At 36.2% G+C, this 26,916-nt stretch overlaps 1 protein-coding gene across 7 annotated transcripts in view; it reads left to right on the forward strand.

Moving 5' to 3' along the window:
• The window catches only part of INPP4B (inositol polyphosphate-4-phosphatase type II B), an 834,661-nt gene that overhangs the window by 39,368 nt on the left and 768,377 nt on the right, over positions 1-26,916 (forward strand). The window lies entirely within an intron of this gene.

Genomic DNA, 26,916 nt, shown 5'->3' on the forward strand with positions numbered 1-26,916 from the left:
GGAAATTAGAACTGCTGTTGAATTTATATGTATTTAATTATTTAGGCATTCATTAGATAATTTTTTGCGACTTATTGTGTACCAGTACCATGTTTTATAGGGGGGGAATATTAGTAAGAAAATATTGATATAGGGCCTCATTTTCACAGATTGGGGTGATGCAAGTAAAATGATAAAAAAAATAGAAGTATTAGAAGTATTATTGACTAAATGGTCAGAGAAATTAATATGTAAATGAATACACAAGAAAAATGTCAAGAATATTTTGTTTTCTAACTTAACTGGTGTATATCAGAAGACAGTTTATCAAGTCTTATAAATTGTAATTTAAATACATTTACATTTATCAAATCATTGTGACAATTTGCAGGTCCTTGGTTGATTTTTAGATAAAGCCCATGTGATATTTTGTTGAAGTTTGTCAGTAGTTATGGTGCTCCTTTCTCAGTCAGGATGTGATTAATCACATCAAACTTTTCCAATAACCTCCTCATCCAGCCTTCCCAGGTCAGGATTTCTCTGCAGTCAGAGGCCAGCTGGCACCATATCCTTGAATCAGGGCAGAGTACACACCTACCTGGATGTCAGTGATTCCCTTATGGCCTGGACCTATGGAGACCATGGGTTGGCTTACTGTCAGCAGCACCTCTACCAGTGCTTCCTGCTGTGTCAGCCACATACCCACCCTGCCCACATTGTGCTACCCTGAGGCAGTAACAGCCATTGTCTATGACTCCACTGCCAAGGTCACCCCACTGAGTACCAGATGGATGTGTGGGTGGAGGGAGTGGGTACATATTCAGCCACAATTCCCCCTGCCCTATCCCAGCCTCTCCTGCCCCTTGCTCCATGGCAATATCCTTAGGCAGCATGCAATAAGGCAGTAAGTGTTTGGATTCAAAATAGATGAGATAGATGAGTATTTTAATAGCCAGTGCAGAAAAATGTGAGCATTGTATACTGGTATCTATGTAATATCTTTAATTTTTAAATCGCTAGGAAAAAAAAAAAACCTTCTGACTGGACATGGATAATTAGTAAAACCAGGAAGAACTAATGTTAATAAATAATATGTATCTTTGTTGAATGACACTTTGTCTTGCAAGGATTTTTTGTAGGTGGGGAGCAAAGAGGCTTTATACATAAAGGGGCTATACATAAGTATATGATAGATATGATAAACAAGAGCTGGTTTTGGAAAACTACCATAGTGACTTTGGGATTATGATATGAGGTTAATAACAATCTTAGATATGAATATACCTATATTATGAGTGTAAAGCTTGCAAGTTAGTCAACAATATATTGAGATAACAATAAAAGTGTCTGGGAGAGTCCTTTGTGTTCGACAGGAATTCAGTAGTTGTTAGTTGAATTGATTTTATGAAGCCATGGGCACAGTACTGAAAATATGATTGTATATATTAGCTGTGGCCCCATAACTGAAATGTTAATCTCAGTAGATTACTGCTCATATTTATGGCAGTAAAATATTTATGTTCTGAATCAATGAATAAATAATGCTGATGGATCAAGATATGGTTCAGTGTTAGTAAAAGAAGCTAATGCAATAGGAACAAAATTTTGTGGTAGATGCAGAATAAACAGATATGAAATATTTTATAATTAATGATAAATAGCAGCAGTATTAATAAGTGTTTAATGATAAATCCTTTTTAAAACTTTGTGGTAAAATATACATAATAAAATTTATCTTTTTAAGTATATAGTTCTATGACATTAAGTAGATTCACATTGTTGTACAACTGATAATAAATTCTTATTAAGACCAAGGTCATGTTATATCCTATAGGTTTTTTTTTTTAATTGGAAAAAAATTTTTTTTCAGAGTCACTGACTATAGCTCAACTGAGTCTTGTTGACTTACAAACATAAGTCATAAGGAAGGTACGTGGGAAGAACACAGATTATTTGCTTCAAATTTCACCACTTTAAAATACATTCTAGTAAAAAAAAATACATTCTAGTATATATGCTAGGATGTTTGTACAAACTGAGGGCTGCTGGAGGAGAGGTGGGTGGGGAGATGGGGTTACTGGGTGAATGGCACTAAAGAGGGCACATGATGTAATGAGCATTGGGTGTTAATTGCAACAGATGAATCACTGACCTCTATCTCTGAAACTAATAATACACTATGTGTTAATTAACTGAATTAAAAAAAAATTTAAAACCTTTTACATTATTTTCTTAAAATAAAAATATAGGCCACTTTCCTTTTTATGCATTTTTTGACATTAAAATTCCTTCAACATACACTGGATTCCAAAACGCATTTTACTGATAAAAATCTATTTATTGATAAGATTAAACTTTCCTTCTTCAGTAATAAGGTTTTAATCCAGGGCAACTGGTGAAATCACTTCGTACACAATATCTTTGATAGTAAAAAAACTAAAATTCCTTGTGTTCTCTTCACTAACCAACTTGAATATTTGATTTTTGATTTTTAAATACTGTATTCTAGTATTAACAAATCCACAAATATTTCAGGTAACAATATTAATGCTGTTTAGGCATTGTACTCTCATATTAAAAGATATTGATTGTTTTCATTTTGAAGTTTTTTGGCTTTTCAAAATCTTCACTATTTTAAATAGTTAAATAAATATTTTGACATTAGAAATCAAAGCATTCTGAAAAAAATATCTTATGTAGCAATTTCTGTTGGTGTTTTGGTCATTAATGAATTAGATAAGCCTAGAGAATAATAGGGATTATGTTTGCATTGTCGAAGACTATTTCCAAGTAAAAAATTTCTCGGTTAACTTCAAGCTTCTGTAGCATAACCAGGTCCTAATGTACTCACTTTATACTCTTATTAATTGTTTATGCATGCTATTTATCTAAAGTAAAATAGTCTTGTTGCACTGGAAAAATATGAGTACAATTAGGACTAAGCTTTATTTCTTTTTTTCTTTTTAGGATTTTATTTCTTTATTTGACAGATAGATCACAAGTAGGCAGAGAGGCAGGCAGAGAGAGAGAGGAAGGGAAGCAGACTCCCCACCGAGCAGAGAGCCCGATGAGGGGCTTGATCACAGGACCCTGAGACCATGACCTGAGTTGAAGGCAGAGGCTTTAACCCACTGAGCCACACAGGCACCCTAGGACTAAGCTTTATTTCTAACTAAATGTTACATATTGTGTTCCTCCTAACTTCATGATTCTTTGGATCTTAAAACAGGAATATCATAAATGCCCTGAGAGACTTCCCCTATGTCATTTTCTTAGTTATTTTCATAGAACTTCCAGTTTAAGAAGTCTTGTGAATTCTCTGCATTTTTATTTTCCATTTACGCGGTTCTACATATTCCAAGGATGAAGCCCAAACTGTGTACCATTAGCTGTCAAGGTGTTTGATAATTAAGTCACTATTTTTTTCTCCTAACATGCCTCCTCTCTATCTGAAAAAAACATACTTCTCATTTTAGCAGCTCACTGTTCTCTAAACTTGTCTTCATGCTACTTTACATATTTATCAGTTTTCCCATGTGGCTCCTCCTGGAACATTCCCCCTTTTGCCAGATGAATATGGTCAGAGGCAGGCACAGTTATGGAAAAGGCCATCATTGCAAAGATGATTGTTGTTTCTGTTCAAGCCCCAAGAAGACTTCATGTTTTTTCTTCTCCTGCTACCTTTTCAACTTGTTTCTTAAGATTTTTATGCCAACATATGGTTTAGAGACAGATGTTTCTTTCCTTAGAAATGTACTAAAGGTTTGAAAAGATCAAAAATGTAAAAAGAAGTATCCTATCTAATTCTCTCTTAACTTTGTCTCACATTTGCCCAGTTCCCCATTGGCCCTAATCGATAAAAATTATCCAGAGATTTGTTGTGCTTGTATGAGCTAGTACACACATGTATTTGTATGTTCTTTTTTTCCCTCTTTGTTTTTAGGCAGAATATGCCATACTTATACATACTCTTCTGTACAACTTTTTTTTTTTTCACCTACCAATCTATCTTGGGGATTTTCTGCATAAGTGAATCAGCCAGGATAAGTTACTGTGTTGATTCTAAAATCTCCATGCCTTTAAACTACATAGATTTATGTCTCACACAGTGTCTCTACTGTGGGTCACTTGTAGTCTATACCAAGGCATTGTCTTTAATTCAGGCAGATTGAACAGTATCTAGTTGGAACAGTGTTAGACTTATGGCTCTTAAATCTTCTGCCTGAACACATGACATGTATGCCCACGCATCATTGGACAAAGCAAGTTACATCTTTTCTGAAGTTCAACAGGGATAGATACATATGATTCTCCCATAGGGAGAGGCATCATGGTAGGGGAGTTGAGAATAACTGGTGAATAGTAACCCAGTCTGCCCAAATCAGTAATAAAGATCTCAGTGTCATTTTATAGCTGCACACTCTTCCATTGAATGGATGTACCATAATTTAACTGATTTCTAATTAATAGACATGAGGTTTTTAATCTTATTACAAATAATTCTTTTTTTTTTAAAGGACGAATACCCAACTTTTTTTTTTTTTAAGATTTTATTTATTGGACACACACACACAGAGAAATCACAAGTAGGCAGAGAGACAGGCAGAGGGAGAGGGGGAAGCAGGCTCTTCGCTGAGCAGAGAGCCCGATGCAGGGCTCCATCCCCAGATGCCAAGATCACAACCTGAGCCAAAGACAGAGGCCTAACCCACTGAGCCACCCAGGCATCCTAGGATAATTCTAAGTAGTGAAGTTCCTGGATCAAAGACATGTATTTGTAATGTTGATTGATATCACTAAATTGCCTTCTGGTTTGTAAAAGCCAGCCACCTGTGAAAGTGCATGAGATTTTTTTATGTTCGCCAACACATGGTGTAATTAAGCCTTTTGGAATTTAACAGGTCTGCAAGGTACAAATAGTATTCCAATATAGTTTTAATTGAAATTTTCTTATAAGTGAGGTTGAGTTTGTTTAATATATTTAAGGGTGATTTGAATGTCTTTTTTTTTTAATTGTTCATGTCCATTGACTATTTTTCTACTGAGAGATTGATCTTTCTCTTGTTGATTTCTGGGACTTTATCTATTGAGGGGATTATCATTTAATAATTACTTTAAAAATCAACTGACTTTTGACTTATGTATTCTTGTTTTTTAATTATGATATTTGTGTATGTTTCTTTGCAATATTGAAGTTTTGAAATTTTAATGTAGTAAAATTTATTTACTTTTCCTGTATTACAAATGTTGAATCACTGAATTTGTTTTTCATGTTGTGTGACAAATTACCATAAATTTAGCAGCTCCAAATAACATACATTTATTATTTTACAGCTTCTGTAGGTCAAAAGTCTAGGAACTTCTGCGTAGGGGGTGGGGGGAGAATCCTCTATCAGGATCTCACAAAGCTGCAATCAGTATGTTGGCTGGACTGTGTTCTTGTGTTCTTTTGAAGACTCAATTGTGGAAAAATCTGTTCCTCAAGTCACTCTAATTGTTGGTAGAATTAATTTCTTTTTGTCCATAAGATTCTTAGAGTTTTTCAAAAGACAGAGAATGAGAGAGAGAGAAAAGGGAGAAGAATTATCAAAATTGATTCTGCACTTCTATATTATAGAACCACAATAATTATGTACATCCCATTATCTTTGCTACACAAAGACATGAATAGTGGGAACGAGGGATGATGGTGGTCACCTTAACGACCGTCCTCCATAGTCATATTTAGAAGAGTCTTACCATGAGGCTATAAAGACATTTGTCAAACTTTCTCTATCTATGGTTCATTTTTTACATTTAAATATTTTGATCCATTTGGGTTTATCCTGTTATACTATGTTACATGGCAAAGTGGAATTCAAGTAGTGGATGTGATCCAGTTTCCTAATCAGCTGTTTGGATAGGGAAGTTATCCTGGATTACCTGGATGAACACAGCATTGTCATAGGGTTGTTAAAAGTGAAGACGGGGGCGCCTGGGTGGCTCAGTGGGTTAAAGCCTCTGCTTTCAGCTCAGGTCATGATCCCAGAGTCCTGGGATAGAGCCCCACATTGGGTTCTCTGCTCAGCAGGAAGCTTGCTTCCCTCTCTCTCTCTGCCTGCCTCTCTGCCTACTTGTGATCTTTGTCAAATAAATAAATAAAATCTTTTTTAAAAAAGTGAAAGCAGGAGTCAGAAAAAGAGTCAGTGTCATAGTGATATGACTGAAGAAAGACTCGATCAGCCACCTCTGCTTAAATGTGACAGGGACTATAAGATGAGGAAATTCAGACAGCTTCTAAAAGCTGGAAAAGGCAAGAAAAAGAATCTTCCCAAGAGCCTTTACAAGGAAAATAAACCTGCTGACATTTCACTGTTAGCCCACTGAGACTAATTTTGACCTTAAACCCCAACTTTATTGAGGTATACCTCAATACATATAATACATATACATTACATATAATATATATAATACATATACATATAATACATATACAATACATAAAATACATATACCTTAAATATATACAAATGAATATTGTATATATTTAAGGTGTATAATATGAGTTGATAACATGTACACTGTGAAATGATTACTACAATCAAGCTAACAAAGATATCCATTGCCTCATAGTTGCATTTATGTGTGTGTATGGTGAAAGAAGTTAAGATGTATTCTCATAGAAAATTTCAGGTGTACATACAGTATTGTTAAATATGGTCACCACACTGCACATTAGATCCCCAGGACTTAGTTGTCTTATAACTGAAAGTGTATACCCTTTGACCAATATCTTCTCATACCTCCAACCCTGGACTTTTGAAAACCACCATTCTACTCTGCTTCTGTGAGTTCAATTTTTTTTTAGATTTTACATAACTGGGATCATACAGTATTTGTTTTTCTATGTCTGACTTATTTCACTTAACATGTTCATCCATGTATTTGCAAATGACAGGATTGTCATTCCTTTATGGCTGAATAATATTCCACTATTTATATTTACCAGTTAAAAGATATAATGAAACAGAAGTTCCAAGCTACAATAGCAAAAAGAACAGCATAACAAATAAAATAGAATTATTTCTCAAATAAATGTGCAAAAATTTATTATTCTGATACCTGATTAAGCTCATGTTCAATTTTGTAGTTTTTTCATTTGACTTTTCACTCTGGTTGTATAATCCTTTTATATACAAGTACTTATGTTTATTCTGTCCATTCTTTATATATGTAAATACTTTCTATATCTAATTAAATCAGCTTATACATGCCATATAAGTTCCGTGGTAAATAATGGTAGTGGTCACCTTTGCACCTAATGGTAGTGGAATCCCTTCAGTGTTTTCTCTATTAAGAATGTTTTTTAGATAAATACTAGTAAGGATTTAGCCATTAATTTCTACTAGTTGAGTAAAAACTCAAGCAAGAATGCGTATTTGTTTGCCAAATGTTTTTTTTTAATTTTTTTCCTCACTATAGCACATACCATCCCCAAAGTCCATCACCCAGCAGCCCCATCACTCCCACCAACTCCCCTCCAGCAACCCTGAGTTTGTGTCCTGAGATTGAGAGTTTCTTATGGTTTGTTTCCTTCTCTCATTTCATCTTATTTTATTTTTCCCTTCCTTCCTCTATGATCCTCTGTCTTGTTTCTCAAATACCTCATATGAGTGAGATCATATGATATTTGTCTTTCTCTGATTGACTTATTTTCTCACCATAATACCATTTAATTCCATCCACGTTGTTGCAAATGACAAGATTTCATTTTCTTGTTGGCTGCATAGTATTTATATATCTATATATCTATATCTATCTATATATCTATATCTTGATATAGATATATAAATATATCTTCTTTAGCCATTCATCTGTTGATGGACACCTAGGCTCTTTCCATAGTTTGGCTATTGTGGACATTGCTGCTATAAACATTCAGGTGCATGTGCCCCTTCAGATCATTACATTTGTATCTTTAGAGTAAATACCCAGTAGTGCAATTGCTGCGTTATAGGGTAGTTTTATGTTCAACTTTCTGAGAAACCTCCATATTGGTTTCCAGAGTGGCTGCACCAGGTTGCATTCTCACCAACAGTGTAGGAAGGTTTCTTTTTCTCCACATCCTTGCAATACCTGCCGGTTCCTGACCTGTTAATTTTAACCATTCTGACTGGTGTAAGGTGGTATCTCACTGTGGTTTTGATTTGTATTTCCCTAATGCCAAGTGATTTTGTTCACTTTTCCATGTGTCTTTTGGCAATTTGGATGTCTTGTTTGCAGAAATTTCTGTTCATGTCTTCTGCCCATTTCTTGATTGATTATTTGTTCTTTGGGTATTGAGTTTGAGAAGATCTTTATAGATTTTGACTAGCCCTTTATCTGATATGTCATTTGAAAATATCTTCTCCCATTCTGTTGTTTGTCTTTGGTTTTGTTGACTGTTTCCTTTGCTGTGCAAAAGCTTTTGATCTTGATGAAGTCCCAATAGTTCATTTTTGCCCTTGCTTCCCTTGCCTTTGGCAATGTTTCTAGGAAGAAGTTGCTGCAGCTGAGGTCAAAGAGGTTGTTGCATGTGTTCTTCTCAAGGATTTTGATGGATTCCTTTCCACATTGAGGTCCTTCATCCATTTTTAGCTTATTTTTGTGTGTGATGTAAGGAAATGGTGCAGTTTCATTCTTCTGCATGTGGCTATCCAATTTTTCCAACACCATGTTTTAAAAGACCCCCTTTTTTCCATTGGAAATTCCTTCCTGCTTTGTCAAAGATTAGGTAACTATAGAGTTGAGGGTCCATTTATGAGCTCTCTATTCTGTTCCCTTGATCTATGTGTCTGTTTTTGTGCCAGTACCATACAGTCTTGATGATGACAGCTTTGTAATAGAGCTTGAAGTCTGGAATTGTGATGCCGCCAACTTTGGTTTTCTTTTTCAACATTCCTCTGGCTATTTGGGGTCTTTTCTGGTTCCATATAAATTTTAGGATTATTTGTTCCATTTCTTTGAAAAAAGTCAATGGTATTTTGATACTGATTGCCTTAAATGTGTAGATTGCTCTAGGTAGCATAGACATTTTCACAATATTTGTTCTCCCAATCCATGAGCATGGAACATTTTTCCATTTCTTTGTGTTTTCCTCAATTTCTTTCATGAGTTCTCTATAGTTTTTGGCATAGAGATTCTTTGCCTCTTTGGTTAGATTTATTCCTAGGTATATAATGGTTTTGGGTGCAACTGTAAATAGGATCAACTCCTTAATTTTTTTTTCTCCTGTCTTGCTGTTGATTTCTGTGCATTGATTTTATATCATGACACTTTCCTGAATTCCTGTATGAGTTCTAGTAGTTTTGGAGTGGAGTCCTTTGAGTTTTCCACATAAAGTATCACATCATCGGCAAAGAGTGAGAGTTTGACTTCTTCTTTGCTGATTTGGATGCCTTTTATTTGTTTTTGTTGTCTGATTGCTGAGGCTAGGACTTCTAGTACTGTGTTGAATAGCAGTGATGATAGTGGACATCCTGCTGTGTTCCTGACCTTAGGGGAAAAGCTCTCAGTTTTTCCCTATTGAGAATGATATTTGCTGTGGGTTTTTCATAGATGGCTTTGATGATATTAAAGTATGTAACATCTATGTCTACACTGTGAAGAATTTTGATCAAGAAAGGATGCTGTGCTTTGTCAAATTCTTTTCAACATCTATTGAGAGTATCATATGGCTCTTGTTCTTTCTTTTATTAATATATTATATCACACTGATTGTTTTGCAGATGTTGAACCAAGCTTGCAGCCCAGGATTATATCCCATTTGATCATTGTGAATAATACTTTTCATGTACTGCTGATCATATTGGCTAGTACTTTGGTGAGAATCTTTGTATCCATGTTCATCAGGGATATTGGTCTTTAATTCTCCTTTTTGATAGGGGACTTTGGTTTGGGGATCAAGATGATGCTGGTCTCATAAAATTAGTTTGGAAGTTTTCCTTCCATTTATGTTTTTTAGAATAGTTTCAGGAGAATAGGTATTAATTCTTCTTTAACTATTTGGCAGAATTCCACTGGGAAGTCATCTGGCCCTGGGCTCTTGTTTGTTGGGAGATTTTTGGTGACTGCTTCAATCTCCTTACTGGTTATGGGTCTTTTCAGGTTTTCTATTTCTTCCTGGTTCAGTTTTGGTAGTTTACATGTCTCTATGAATGCATCCATTTCTTCCAGGTTGTCAAATTTTCTGGCTTATAGTTGCTCATAATATATTCTTATAATTGTATTTCTTTGGTGTTGGTTGTGATCTCTCCTTTTTCATTCATGATTTTATTAATTTGGGTTCTTTGGCTTTTCTTTTTGTTAAGTCTGGTCAGGGGTTTATCAATCTTATTACTTCTTTCAAGGAAACAACTCCTAATTTTATTGATCTGTTCTACTGTTCTTTTGGTTTCTATTTCATTGATTTATGCTATGATCTTTATAATTTCTCTTCTCCTTCTGGTCTACACTTTCTTTGATGTTCTTTCTCCAGCTCCTTTAGGTGTAGGGTTATGTTGTGTACTTGAGACCTTTCTTGTCCCACTCTTTCTTCTTTTGGGATCCCAATTATTCTCATATTGTTTCATCTTATGGTATCAATTATCTCTCAAATTCTCCCCTCATGATCCAGTAGTTGTTTATCTGTATTTTCTCATCCTCTTTATTCTCCATCATTTGTTTTTCTATATTACTAATTCTCTCTTCTGCCTCATTCATTCTAGTAGTAAGAGCCTCCATTTTTTATTGCACCTCATTAATAGTGTTTTTTTTTTTTTAATTTAAGTTTGGTTAGAATTTTAGTTCTTTTATTTCTCCAGATAGGGATTCTCTAGTATCTTGTTTGTGTTTTTCAAGCCCAGCTAGCATCTTTATAATCATCATTCTGAACTCTAGTTCTGACATCTTACTAATGTCCATATTGATTAGGTCTCTAGGTATTGGTTCTGCTTCTTGTTCTTTTTTTGAGGTGAGTTTTTCTGCCTTGTCATTTTGTCCAGAGGAGAATAGATGAATGAGAGAAGAAAATGGTAAAAGGATAACAACCCCAGAAAAATATACACTAACTGAATCAGAAGAGACCGGAAACGAGGGAGAGAAGAAAGGAAAAAAAAAAAATATATGATTAAGCTGGTGAATAGAACAGAGCCACACTCTTGATTTTGGGTGTATTTTGGTCTATTAGAAAAGACTGCCTCCTAAAATTTTAAAGAAAGAAAAACTTATAGATAGGTACATGATAGATAAGGATAAACACAATGAAGGGATGGAATATGACCATAATGAATAAAATTTAAAAAGATTTTTTAAAAGGAATTGATAAGAATTCAGTTGAAAAAAGGAAAAAAAAAAGGACAGAATGTCATCAGACTGAAGACTAGAACAAAGCCATGTGCTAGATTGAAGGTATATTTTGGTCTGTAAGAAAGTGTATCCAAAAATTTTAAAGAAAAAAATACTTATATGTATACAAAAAATAAGGTTAAATACAAAAAAATGAAGGGATAGAATATGACTATAAAAATAAAAATTAAAAAAGATTTTTAAAAAGGTATTGATAAGATAAAATAGTTAAAATAAGAAAGAGGAAATATTAAAAAAACAGAAAAAGGAAAAAATAACAGAAATTTTAAAAATATAGCTTTGAAAATCTAAGCAATCATGGGGAAAAACCATGAATTCTAAGTGGTGTATTTCCCTAGCACTGGAGTTTCACAGTTCTCATTGATCTGTGAACTTGGTCTTGACTGGATGTTCTTGCTGATCTTCTGGGGGAGGGGCCTGTTACAGTGATTCTCAAGTGTTTTTCCCTAAGGTGGAATTGCACTGTCCTTGCCAAGGGTCAGGCTTTGTGATCTGCTCAAGTTTGCTTTTGTAGCTTTTGTTCCCTGAACCACTTTCCAGACAGCTTTGGAGGATGGGAATGAAGATGTCAGCCTCCCAGTCTTCAGCCCTGGAGGAGCCAAGAGCTCAGGGCCTCCCTTTGCAGTGATCTCTTAGACAAAAGCAGTCAATCACTCCTGTTTCCATGGTCTCCTGCTGTGCTCTGTGCTCACCCAGCCTGTGACTGAGCATTTCTGTATCTGGTACTTGGTCCCATTTGGAGTCACCAAACCCAGCAGATCTCTGCAGTGTGCTCCAGTGCCATTCTGCCCAGAAAGGGGGGGGGGGTCTTTCCTGATCTGCCACTTGTGGGGTCCCTGCTACAAGAGCAATGGCCTGACTATGCCATGGATCACAGTTTAAGGTAACCCTAAGCTGAGAGCGTACTCCTCAGCTCTGTCTCTGTGGCTGGCTTCCTCGCTCTGATACCTGAGAGTTCTGCCACACTCAGACACATCTGGTCCTTCTGTGACCCCGCAGGTCCTGAGACCACACTATCCCCATGAGGACGCCACCCCCCCCCACCCCCCCCACTTAGCCTCTGGAGTGACATCCCTCCCAAGAGTAGACTTCTAAAATTTATGATTTTGTGTTCCACTGCTCTACTGCTTGCTGGGAGCTGGTCCCTCACCCCATGGTCTATCTTCTTGTGTATGTCACCTTGGACTCACTTCACCACAAGTCCTACCTTTCAGTAAGTGGTCACTTTTATGTTCATAGAATTGCTGCTATTCTCTTCAGTCTCCTGTTGAGTTTGTAGGTATTCAGAATGGTTTGGTAACTAGCAGAATTCCTGGGACCAGAGGAAATTTAGATCCTCTACTCTACCATCTTGCTCCTACTCCTTGCCAAATGGGTTTTTAGTGGCTAAGGAGAACACCATGTGACTTTTCTTTAGATATATTAAATAATCATTCAGTCATCTATTTTAAGATGACTATTAAGTCATCTATTTTAATCAGTTGAATGCTAACTATGTGCCAGGTATTATTGTAGGCACATGGAATATGGTGAATAGAATGGACAAAGCTTGTATAATGACAGGAGAGAGAGAGAGACAATAAATAAAAATGATGATATATGAATACATTGAGTTAGTTCTAGAAGATGATACAGAAGTACTCTACCAATTCTTATAAAGAAAGAAGAAAGAAGAAAGGAAGGAAGGAAGGAAGGAAGGAAGAAAGAAAGAAAGAGAAAGAAAGAAAGAGAGAAAGAAAACACCGAGCAGGATAAGAAATCAGAAATTCCAGGGGTGGGGGTAGGAAAGTTTCAACTTTAAAGCAGCATAAGTTTTATAGTGAAGGTGACATTTAAGAAAAATATTTTAGAATGTGAGGGGCTTAACCTCACAAATATTTGGTGGAAGTTTGTGGGAGAAGAGTGTAACAGTGCAAAGACATTATGACAGGAATATTCCTGGATTGTTTGAGCACCGGCACTGTTCTTTGTGGCTGCAGCCATGTGACTGAGGAGAGAATAAGAGACAGAGACAATAGTTTTCAGATTATATAGACCTTTTAGGTCAGTGTAAGAAATTTTGGCTCTTACTCTGAGTGAAATGGGAAGTCTTCAGACATTTTGGGGCAGAGAATTGACATGATCTGACATCAGTGTTAAAGTAATACTTCTATTCTAAATAGTATTATTGCATTTTCTCATACTGAATGATCTTAAAGTTAGCCATATTTAGTCATAATGCACAACCCTTCAAAGTATTGATGAATTTTGTTTGTTACTATTTTCTTTAGGATTTTTACAGTGATAGTCAAAAGTGAAATTGGTCTAGAGCTTGTGTTTGTGTGTGTTTTGAATAGTGTATATATCCTCAAGGTCAACATCAGGTTTTGCTCACTTCATGAAAATAATTTTGAGAGGTTTTCTTCGTTTTTATACATTTTTTCAATGTTTAAAGAGAATTAGCATTATCCTTAAAAAAAAAAAAACTTTCTTGGAATTCCCCTGGGAAGCCATAGACATATTTCTCATCTCTCTTCCTGCATTAGACCATAGAAGAGAGGTCACTTTGTAAAGTTCTGTGTAATTAAAAAAAAAAAGTAAAGTAGAAGATATTACTGGGTTTTTAAAAAATTATTTTATGATCAAATGCAAAGAAAAGACTGTGAGTTTTTTCTTTCACAAAGACATTGAAAATGATTTTGCTCTTAATTTTCAGTGACTCTCACATCAAATTCAATCAAAAGTATTTGTTGAGAATTTACTGTCTGATTTTTAAATAAATGTATACTTGTGTCTTAAGTAATTGATGGCTGTTATAAAAACCCATTTAAAGATTTGATATTGTATAAAATATTTTAAAGAGCTGTTTCTTGATGTTTTCTATCTTATATTCCACTAACTATTCAATTTTATTATTTTTGCACACAGAAAGCATGGCCAATACTATCTTTAAAATCTTACTATCTTCTAACTAGAGGAAATAGAAACCCTCAGACTAAAATCTGATGACTCTTAGCTTTAATAAGCTGAACAAGTTGACATCTTAGCTTGCACACAGAGACCTTCCATAAAATGAAATGACTGTCTCAAAGAAAGATCTGCATCCTTATGTTCAATGCAACATTATTTCCAATAGCTAAAACATGGAAACAACTAAAGTATCCATGTGGGGTGTGTGTGTGTGTGTGTGTATACACACATACATATAGTGTACACAATGGAATATTATTCAGCCATAAAAAGAAGGGAATGTTGCCTTTTGTAACAAGATGGATGAACCTGGAGGCATTATGATAAATAAAATAAGCCAGACAGAGAATGACAAATGCTGTATGATCTCACTTACATGTGGAATCTAAAAAATGTCAAACTCAGAAACAGAGTGAAATGGTGGTTGCCAGGGCCTGGGAGTATGGGAAATGGGGATATGTTAGTTAAAGGGTACATACTTTCAGTTATAAGATAAGTGAGTTCTGGGAATCTAATGTACAGCATGGTGGCTATAGTTAATAATACCATTTTGCATATGCAAAAAATGATAAGAGAGTAGATCCTAAATGTTATCACCAAAAAAAAAAAAATATGCAAGTATATGAGATCATGGAGGTATTAATTAACCTGATTGTGGTAATCCTTTTGCAATACATATGTGTATCAAATCATCATGTTGTCCAACCTAACTTTAAACAACATTGTATATAAGTTATATCTCAAGGAAACTGGGGGTAAAAAAGATACTTTTCATATCATTTAGTGAGTGAGCTATTTGAGGGAAATCCTGGTACCTACTAGAGTGCTTTTGGATTCACAAAACAAGATTCTTAACTGAAAGTGGAACGAAAAATGGGGGATTATTTTTCTCCCAAGACAAGAGAAGTGGAGAGTGATTCCAGGATTGTTTCAGCAACTACACAGGTCCAGACCCCCTGGGAGGCTTTTCTTCAATTTTATTGACTTTCCCTCCTTCTCACAACATAACTACTGCTATACAAAATGTGGCATCTTCTCAATAGTCCTCAAATTCAAGAAGAAATAGGGAAATATCTTTGCACATTTTTTCCCTTTATCAAGAAAAAATTTTCAGATATATTGTCACAGGAAATGAATAAGTCAAATGCCTACTAAACATTCTCTGGAAAAGGGAAGGCGGATTACAATGATTTCCATGTACCAATCATGATTCATTCCCTGGGGCTTGGCACATTACTGCCTGAAACCTGATCCAAAATAAGCCCCTGTTAAAAAGAAGAAAAGGGGAATGTGTTCTGGGTAGGCATTCAAGTGTCTGCCTCAATACCTAAGAGCCAACACTTAGTGATCTTTGCCAGAGGAGCATAGAACCATCTGTGAAATTTTCATTTCTATAATCTTATATCTGCAAGTTGCCAAGTGCAAGCAATGGTTCTCCTATCTCCAACAGGGTCTTCACTAATCTGCATGCTGTTGAGTGTGGGCCCATTTCTCCAGCCAAACTCGCTTCCTGAGTTCCAGATCCATATATCTATATAATTGTCTAACCCATAATTAGAGATGTTCACTTGGATGTCTCATAATTACAAAGAACTCAACATATCTACAGCTGATCTTCAGTCCATCCTGCTCCTCCCTGTGAAGTCCCTGACTCAGAAAATGGCTCCCCTATCCAGAGGCACCATGGTTCTTGCCACTTCATTTAAACTTAAGTCTAGTCACTGAATTTAATAATTTTGACTTCTAAATATCTCTCAGATCCATTCATTTATATCCATCTCTATTCATTTGCTATACAACATAGTAAAATATTGTAGACTGAGTGGCTTATAAACCAGAAGCTAATTTTCTCACAGTTTTGGAGGCTTGACGTCTGATATCAAGGTGTATCAGATTCGAGGCCTCTCTCCATGGTTTGCAGATTGCTGCCTTCTTGTTGTGCCTTCCTGTGGTCTTTCCCCTATGTGCACACATTCTTTGCATCTCTGTGTGTGTATATATTTGCTCTTCTTATAAGAACACCAGTCAGATTAGACTAGGACCTACAGTAACAGCCTCATTTTAACTTAATCATTTCTTTATAAGTCTGTGTCCAAATGTAGTCACATGCTGAGGTACTGGAGAGTTAAGTCTTCAACATCTGGATTTGGGGAACACAATTTAGCCCACAATACCATCTCAGTTCTAGTTTCTTAACATTGGCTATTGTCTTTTGCCTGTATTACTGCAACAACTTCTTTTTTCTCCCAGTTAGTTATTTGTTCTCCAGGTAGAATGTTCTTTATGCCTTATGATGACATCCCATTTTTAAATGTCCTCAATGATGTTTTACTACTTTAACCTGGTGTATAAGACCCTTTGTGATCTGTTTATGGTCAACCTCTCCGTCTTTTTTTTTTTTTTTTTAGATTTCATTTATTTATTTATTTGAGAGACAGAGAGAGAGCTAGATCATAAATGAGGGAGAGGGGCAGAGGAAGATGCAGAAGCAGACTCCTCACTGAGTAGAGACCCTGTTGTGGGACTTGATCCCAGGACTGTGGGATCATGGCCTGAACTGAAGGCAGGTGCTTATCTGACTGAGCCACCCAGGCCCCCCACAACCTCTCCATCTTTGTGTCTGGACAGTTTTTCTTCCATCACATTCCTCATTAAATTTATTTTCCAGCCATATTGATCTTTCAGATTCTCATAATGACTTTCTCTACAGACTCTGGGTTTTGTTTGTAACTTGCTTCCAGTGTGGAACAATTTGCTGTCTTTTACTTTCTTCATCATCTTGTGCCTTTAATCACGTATGGGCTGTAAGAAATCATAAGCATAGTACCATGAAGGATATACTAAAAGAGACCCTCAACATTTTAAAAAATTAATTTACTTGTTTTTTCAATACTGGTATAATTAACATATAGTGTTATATTGGTTTCAGGTGTACAATATAATGATTCAACAATTATATACATTACACAGTGCTTATCATGATAAGCGTACTCTTAATCCCTTTCACCTATTTCTCCCTTCCTCCCATCCACCTCCCCTCTGGTAACCACCAGTTTGCTTTATTTAAAGATCTTATTTTTTTCATTTGTCTCTTTTTTCTTTGTTTGATTTCTTAAATTAGACATATGAATTATATCATGCACTATTTGTCCTTCTCTGCCTGACTTATTTTATTTAGCATTATACTCTCAGGATCAATCCATGTTGTTTCAAGTGGCAAAATTTCATTCTTTTTTATGGCTGAGTAATATTCCATAGTATATATAGTACCACAACTTCTTCACCCATTCATCCATGAATGGACAAATGTGTTGCTTCTGTATCTTGCTATTGTATAAGTGCTGCAATAAACAGGGGTGGACATATCTTTCCAAATTAGTATTTTTGTATTCTTTGGATAAATATCAGTAGTGGAATACTGGATGATATGATACTTCTATTTTTAATTTTTTGAGGAGTCCCCATACTGTTTTCCACAGTGGTTGCACCAGTTTGCATACCCACCAATGGTGCACGAGGGTTCCTTTTTCTTCTCTACATGCTTGCCAGTACTTGTTGTTTCTTCTGTTTTTGTTTTTAGCCATTCTGACAAGGATGAAGGGATATTTCATTGTGATTTTCATTTGCGTGTTAAGAGACTCCCAACATTTAACACTTAAGTAACTAATACAAGTCCCTAAACAAAAATAATCATCATATTACTAATATCCTATCATATTTTCAGGATTATAATCCAACTATTATGAAAACGTTAATTAGGGTTTTGCCTTTAGAAATTAAAACGTTAGGAGATCTATCAAAGTCATTGGATCTCTTCTTTTCCTTTCAGAGATCTGCATATAAATGTCAGTAATTGAATATTTCTTTAGAAAATGATTCTGTAATTTCTAGTGATCCACCTTCCATTAGATCACCATTCCTTTAATTTGGTGCCATGCAAGAATCATTAGGATCAGAGAGGAAGCATGATTGTTAAAGCAACCCTTTAATAGCCATGTAAATAAGGACTGGTACTTTATAGTTGACTGAGAATTGTTACCTTCTCTACTGCTTCCATAGAGATACATCGGCTGTAAAAGGAATGAAGCCAGCAGTTGTTTGTTTGCCTGGTATAAATTATTACTCACTTTGGGGAGAAAGGAGGTTGTTATTTCTAAGGTTTCTGTGTGTACCTTCAACCTAAAAGGCGTCATATTTTCTTACTGACTTTAAAAGCATTTGAAAAGAACTTGCACTACTGCTTTTGATTTTTAATTATTCAGAAACCTCTTACATAAGTCAAAAAATCACTTCACCTTCATCTAAATTACATGCTTCTTCAATTACTGTACTCAGAATGATCTTTACACAGTCTAAAGTTATTGTATTCTCCTAGAGACAGTATTTGTACTTCTAGAAATTTAAGCAATGAAAATAATCCAAAAGAGGCAAATATTTTTATGCACAAATATGTTCATTGTGTTATTATTTGAAATTTGAACAATTAAAAAATCAGAAGAAGAATATTTAATAGTAGGATGAGATTTAATAGCATTTAATAATGGGACAAGAATTAACTAAAATTGGATAAGTAAAATGTAAAAATATTTATGAAAGAGTTGATATACAGGGAATAGTTTTTGTTATAGTGTTTAGTTTAAAAAAGGCAGGAAACAAACTTCCACATACAATAGATCATTATTAAAACACACTATATACAGAGCAAAGATGGGAAAAGAGATAAGAAAATGTTAAAACTGAATATCTCTAGACTATAAAATTGTAAATGCTTGTTAATTTCTGTCTTTTTATCTATTTTCTGACTTTTCTCTATTTGATATGTACTATTTTTATAATCTGTCAACATTTATTTTAAGGATTACATTTAAATAGTCCTTTTGATAGTATGGACAATTTTATTTTATATATGAATTTCTGTAAGTAGAATGTAAAATATTAGTCATGTTATGATTTTAGTTATGTTAAACAAGGAAGATAATTGAAGATAAGTATCAAAAGTATTTGCTTCCATGAAGCACCTGGGTGACAGTTGGTTGAGCATCTGGCTTTGGCCCAGGTCATGATCCCAGGGTCCTGGGCTCCCTGCTCAGTGGGGAGTCTGCTTCTCCCTCTGACCCATCCCCCTCTCATGTTCTCTCTCTTTTTCTCTCTCTTAAATAAATAAGTAAAATCTTGAAAGAAAACAAACAAAAAATGCCACCCAAAATTGTTGCTCCCATTATTTTTTTCTATTCAAATTTTTTTTTTAAGTTTTTAGTTAAATTCTGGTTAGTTAACATATATTTTATATATATATATATATATATATATATATATATATATACACACACACACACACACACACATATGTATATATATATATTTCAGGTGTTCAAGTTAGTTTCTGAAGAATGGATTATGATTGTTTGATCTGTATATTTTTCAGAATTGTCCAATTTTTCCATGGTATATATACCTTTTCATATGTATAATTTAAAATCAGCAAAAAAAGCAAATAATTATTTAAAATATATTGAGACTATTTAAAATATATTGGGACTAATGAGTTTCAGATAGAAATGGGTAGAAGGTGATCCCTAAATATATATGGGGGGAAGAGAATTAAGAGATTTTGTAAGTACCTTTTGTAAGCAGTGTTGGTTGTAAAGCATTTAATAGAGGTTGAGTATGAATATTTATGCTGTGTGATGGCATTTCAAGAGACATTTATCCCAGTCTTAGAATCTCTTGGATTTTCTTAATCACTCATCCTTTTTTATCTTAAATGACCAGTGTGTTATGTGTACATGGGTAAAGTCCAGTAGTACCAAGGGGCTTATCAAGAAAAGGACCAGCCAGTCTCTCATAGTCCCCATCCCACTTCTCAGACACACTTTAACCATTTAAACAATTTTGGTCTTTTTCTGACTGACTTATTTAAGTTAGAATATTATACTCTAGTTCCATCCATGTGGTTGCAAATGGAAAGATTCCTTTCTTTATGTCTGAATAATATTCTAATTTATATATATATAAAACATCTTCCTTTTTAAATTAACATATAATGTATTATTAGCCCCAGGGGTACAGGTCTGTGAATCACCAGGTTTACACCCTTCAGAGAATTCACCATAGCACATACCCTCCCCAGTGTCCATAACCCAGGCACCCTCCCTGTCCCCAGTAACCATCAGTTTGTTCTGTGAGTCTCTTATGGGAGGGGAGTCAAGATGGCAGAGAAGTAGCAGGCTGAGATGACATCAGGTAGCAAGAGATCAGCTAGATAGCTTATCTAACATTGCAAACACCTACAAATTTAATGGGAAATAGAAGAGAAGAAGAGCAACAATTGTAGAAACAGAAAATTGATCACTTTCTGAAAGGTAGAACCTGCGGAGAAGTGAATCCAAAGTGACGGGAAGATAAACTGCGGAGGGGGGGGGGGCGGCTCCCGGCAAGCGGCGGAGCAATGGAGCACGAAATCAGGACTTTTAAAAGTCTGATCCATGGAGGGACATTGTTCCAGAGGCTAAACCGAAGGGTGGAGGGGAGCCCACGTGGGGTCAGAATAACCCCAGGTCCTGCGGGGTCACAGAAGGACCGGGGGTTTCTGAGTGTCACAGAGGGGGCAGGTATTAGAGTGGGGAAGCCGGCTACAGCGACAAAGCTGAGGAGTGAGCTTTCAGCTTGGGGTTACCTTGAACCAGTCACAGGCTGGGTGAGCTCCGAAGGTGGCCAGAGGCCACAGAGACGGAAGTGACCGGGCGCTTTTCTGCAAGTGCAACAGATTGAGCGCTTTCCTACAAGCGTGAGGAGAGGCCAGGGAGATGGAGGTAGTTGGGCCCTTTTCTCTGAGGGCACACTGAGGAGCAGGACCCGAACTCTTGGCTCCTCCAGGCTGGAGATTGGGAAGTCGCCATCTTCATTCCTGTCCTCTGGAACTATATGGAGAGCACTCAGGGAACAAAATCTGCTGAAAGCAAACCCAAGCGGGTTACTTAGCCCAGACCCTGGTAAGGATGGTGCAATTCTGCCTGGGGCAAAGACACTTGAGAATGACTACAACAGGCCCCTCCCCCAGAAGATCAATAAGAAACCCAGCCAAGACCAACTTCATTCACCAAGGAGAACAGCGGAATTCCAGAGGAGGAGAAAGCAAATCTTATCTGGACAAAATGACAAGGCGGAAAAACTCACCACAATAAAAAAGAATGAGGCACTATGACCCAGCAATTGCACTATTGGGTATTTACCCTAAAGATACAAACGTAGTGATCCAAAGGGGCACGTGTACTCGAATGTTTATAGCAGCAATGTCCACAATAGCCAAACTATGGAAAGAACCTAGATGTCCATCAACAGATGAATGGATCAAGAAGATGTGGTATATATACACAATGGAATACTATGCAGCCATCAAAAGAAATGAAATCTTGCCATTTGCGACAACATGGATGAAACTAGAGCGTATCATGCTTAGCGAAATAAGTCAAGCGGAGAAAGACAACTATCATATGTTCTCCCTGATATGAGGAAGTGGTGATGCAACATGGGGGCTTAAGTGGGTATGAGAAGAATAAATGAAAGAAGATGGGATTGGGAGGGAGACAAAACATAAGTGACTCAATCTCACAAAACAAACTGAGGGTTGCTGGGGGGAGGGGGTTTGGGAGAAGGGGGTGGGATTATGGACATTGGGGAGGGTATGTGCTTTGATGAGTGCTGTGAAGTGTGTAAACCTGGTGATTCACAGACCTGTACCCCTGGGGATAAAAATATATGTTTATAAAAAATAAAAAATGTAAAAAAAAAAGAAAAAACAAAACAAAACAAAACAAAACAACAACAACAAAAAAGAATGAGGCAGTACCGAAGGCTGGGGACCTAATCAATACAGGCATTGCTAATATGACAGATCTAGAATTCAGAATGACCATTCTCAAGGTCCTAGCCAGGCTTGAAAGAGGCATAGAAGATATTAGAGAAACCCTCTCTAGAGAGGTAAAAGCCCTTTCTGGAGAAATAAAAGAACTGAAATCTAACCAAGTTGAAATTAAAAAAAGCTATTAATGAGGTGCAATAGAAAATGGAGGCTCTTACTGCTAGGATAAATGAGGCAGAAGAAAGAATGGCAGAAGACCAAATAACAGAGAATAAAGAAGCTGAGCAAAAGAGAGACAAACAAATACTGGACCACAGGGAGAGAATTCGAGAGATAAGTGACACCATAAGATGACACAACATTAGAATAATTGGGATTCCAGAAGAAGAAGAAAGAGAGAGGGGAGCAGAAGGTATATTGGAAAGAATTATTATAGAGAATTTCCCTAATATGGCAAAGGGAACAAACATCAAAATCCAGGAGATGCTAAGAACGCCCCTCAAAATCAATAAAAATAGGTCCACACCTTTTCACCTGATAGTAAAATTTCCAAGTCTTAGAGACAAAGAGAAAATCCTGAAAGCAGCCTGGGAAAAAAAAGTCTCTAACATACAAGGGTAAAAACATTAGATTGGCAGCGGACCTATCCACAGAGACCTGGCAGACCAGAAAGAACTGGCATAATATATTCAGAGTACTAAATGAGAAAAACATGCAGCCAAGAATACTATATCCAGCCAGGCTATCATTGAAAATAGAAAGAGAGATTAAAAGCTTCCAGGACAAACAAAAACTGAAAGAATTTGCAAACACCAAACCAGCTCTACAGGAAATATTGAAAGGGGTCCTCTAAATAAAGAGAGAGACTAAATGTAGGGGAGCAGAAAGGAACAGAGACCATATACAGTAACAGTCCCCTTACAGGCAATACAATGGCACTAAATTCCTATCTTTCAATAGTTACCCTGAATGTTAATGGGCTCAATGCCCCAATCCAAAGACACAGGGTATCAGAATGGATAAAAAAACAAAACCCATCAATATGCTGTCTACAAGAAACTCATTTTAGACCCGAAGACACCTCCAGATTTAAAGTGAGGGGATGGAAAACAATGTACCATGCTAATGGACATCAGAAGAAAGCTGGGGTGGCAATCCTTACATCAGATCAATTAGATTTTAAGCCAAAGGCTATAATAAGAGATGAGGAAGGACACTATATCATACTCAAAAGGTCTGTCCAACAAGAAGATCTAACAATTTTAAATATCTATACCCCTATCATAGGAGCTGCCAACTATATAAACCAATACCAAAATCAAAGAAATACATCGACAATAATACAATAATAGTAGGATAATTTAACACTCCCCTCACTGAAATGGACAGCTCATCAAAGCAAAAGATCAACAAGGAAATAAAGGTCTTAAATGACACATTGGACCAGATGGACATCACAGATATATTCAGAACATTTCATCCCAAAGCAACAGAATATACATTCTTTCCTGGTGCACATGGAACATTTTCCAGAATAGATCACATCCTGGGCCATAAATCAGGTCTCAACCGGTTTCAAAAGATTGGGATCATTCCCTGCATATTTTCAGACTACAATGCTCTGAAGCTAGAACTCAATCACAAGAGGAAATTTGGAAAGAACACAAACACATGGAGACTAAACAGCATCCTTTTAAAAAATGAATGGGTCAACCAGGAAATTAAAGAAGAAATTAAAGAAGAATTGAAATAATTCATGAAACAAATGATAATGAAAACACAACATTTCATAATCTGTGAGATGCAACAAAGGCAGTCCTGAGAGGACTTGTGTACAAGCCTTTCTCAAGAAACAAGAAAGGTCTCAAATATACAACCTAACCCTTCACCTAAAGGAGCTGGAGAAAGAAGAGGAAAGAAAGCCTAAACCCAGCAAGGGAAGAGATATCATAAAGATCAGAGCAGAAATCAATGAAATAGAAACTAAAAAAACAATAGAACAAGTCAACGAAACTAGGAGCTGGTTCTTTGAAAGAATTAATAAGATTCACAAACCTCTGGTCAGACGTATCAAAAAGAAAATAGAAAGGACCCAAATAATTAAAATCATGAATGGAAGAGGAGAGATCACAACGAACACCAAAGAAATACAAGCAATTATAAGAACATATTACGAGCAACTCTACGCCAACAAATTCGATAATCTGGATGAAATGGATACATTTCTAGAGACATATAAACTACCACAACTGAACCAGGAAGAAATAGAAAACCTGAACAGACCCATAACTAGTAAGGAGATTGAAACAGTCATCAAAAATCTCCAAACAAACAAAAGTCCAGGGCTAGACGGCTTCCCAGGGGAATTCTACCAAACATTTAAAGAAGAGTTAATTCCTATTCTCCTGCAACTCTTCCAAAAAAATAGAAATGGAAGGAAAACTTCCAAACTCATTTTATGAGGCCAGCATCACCTTGATCCCCAAACCAGACAAGGATCCCACCAAAAAAGAGAATTACAGACCAATATCCTTGATGAACACAGATGCGAAAATTCTCACCAAAATACTGGCCAATAGTTTCCAACAGCACATTAAAAGGATTATTCATTACGACCAAGTGGGATTTATTCCAGGGCTGCAAGGTTGGTTCAACATCCACAAATCAATCAATGTGATACAATACATTAATAAAAGAAAGGACAATAACCAGACGATACTCTCAATAGATGCTGAAAAAGCATTTGACAAAGTGTAGCTTCCCTTCCTGATTAAAACTCTTCAAAGTGTAGGGATAGAAGGCACAAACCTCAATATCATCAAAGCCATCTATGAAAAACCCACTGCAAATATTCTCAATGGAGAAAAACTGAAAGCTTTTCCACTAAGGTCAGGGACATGGCAAGGATGTCCGTTATCACCACTGCTGTTCAACATAGTACTAGAAGTCCTAGCCTCAGCAATCAGACAACAAAAAGAAATTAAAGGTGTCCAAATTGGCAAAGAAGAAGCCAAACTATCACTCTTTTGCAGATGATATGATACTATATGTGGAAAACCCGAAAGGCTGCACTCCAAAACGGCTAGAACTTGTACAGGAATTCAGTAAAGTGTCAGGATATAAAGTCAAAGCAAAGAAATCAGTTGCACTTCTTTACACTAACAACAAGACAGAAGAAAGAGAAATTAAGGAGTCAGTGCCATTTACAATTGCACTCAAAACCATAAGATACCTAGGAATAAACCTAACCAAAGAGGCAAAGAATCTATACTCAGATAACTATACAGTACTCATGAAAGAGATTGAGGAAGACATGAAGAAATGGAAAAATGTTCCATGCTCATGGATTGGAAGAACAAATATTGTGAAAATGTCTATGCTACCTAAAGCAATCTACATATTTAATGCAATCCTTATCAAATCCCATTCATTTTTTTTTCAAAGAAATAGAACAAACAATCCTAAAATTTATATGGACCTAGAAAAAACCTCGAATAGCCAAAGGAATATTTGAAAGAGAAAGCCAAAGTTGGTGGCATCACAATTCCAGACTTTAAGCTCTATTACAAAGCTGTCATCATCAAGACAGTATGGTACTGGCACAAAAACAGACACATCGATCAATGAAACAGCATAGAGAGCCCAGAAATAGACCCTCAACTCTATGGTTAACTAATCTTTGACAAAGCAGGAAGGAATGTCCAATGGAAAAAAGACAGTCTCTTCAACAAATGGTGCTGGGAAAATTGGACAGCCACATGCAGAAAAATGAAATTGGACCATTTCCTTACACCACACACGAAAATAGACTAAAGATGGATGAAGGACCTCAATGTGCGAAAGGAATCCATCAAAATCCTTGAGGAGAACACAGGCAGCAACCTCTCTGACCTCAACCGCAGCAACTTCTTCCTAGGAACATCGCCAAAGACAACAGAAGCAAGGGCAAAAATGAACTATTGGTATTTCATCAAGATCAAAAGCTTTTGCACAGCAAAGAAAACAGTGAACAAAACCAAAAGACAACTGACAGAATGGGAGAAGATATTTGCAAAGGACATATCAGATAAAGGACTAGTATCCAAAATCTATAAAGAGCTTAGCAAACTCAACACGCAAAGAACAAATAATCCAATCAAGATGTGGGCAGAGGACATGAACAGACATCCAGATGGCCAACGCCACATGAAAAAATGCTCCACATCACTCGGCATCAGGGAAATACAAATAAAAACCACAATGAGATATCACCTCACACCAGTCAGAATGACTAAAATTAACAAGTCAAGAAATGACAGATGCTGGCGAGGATGCGGAGAGAGGGGGACCCTCCTACACTGTTGGTGGAAATGCAAGCTGATGCAATCACTCTGGAAAACCGTGTGGAGGTTCCTTAAAAAACTGAAAATAGAGCTACTCTATGACCCAGTGACTGCACTACTGGGTATATATCCTAAAGATACAAATGTGGTGCTCCGAAGGGGCATGTGCACCCAAATGTTTATAGCAGCAACGTCCACAATAGCCAAACTATGGAAAGAACCTAGATGTTCATCAACAGATGAATGCATAAAGAAGAAGTGATATATACACACAATGGAATACTATGCAGCCATCAAAAGAAATGAAATCTTGCATTTGAGATGATGTGGATGGAACTAGAGGGTATTATGCTTAGCGAAATAAGTCAGTCGGAGAATGACAACTATCATATGATCTCCCTGATATGAAGAAGTGGAGATGCAATGTGGGGCGGGTTAGGG

This window comes from Mustela lutreola, chromosome 1 (assembly GCF_030435805.1).
Source record: "Mustela lutreola isolate mMusLut2 chromosome 1, mMusLut2.pri, whole genome shotgun sequence".
NCBI lineage: Eukaryota > Metazoa > Chordata > Mammalia > Carnivora > Mustelidae > Mustela > Mustela lutreola.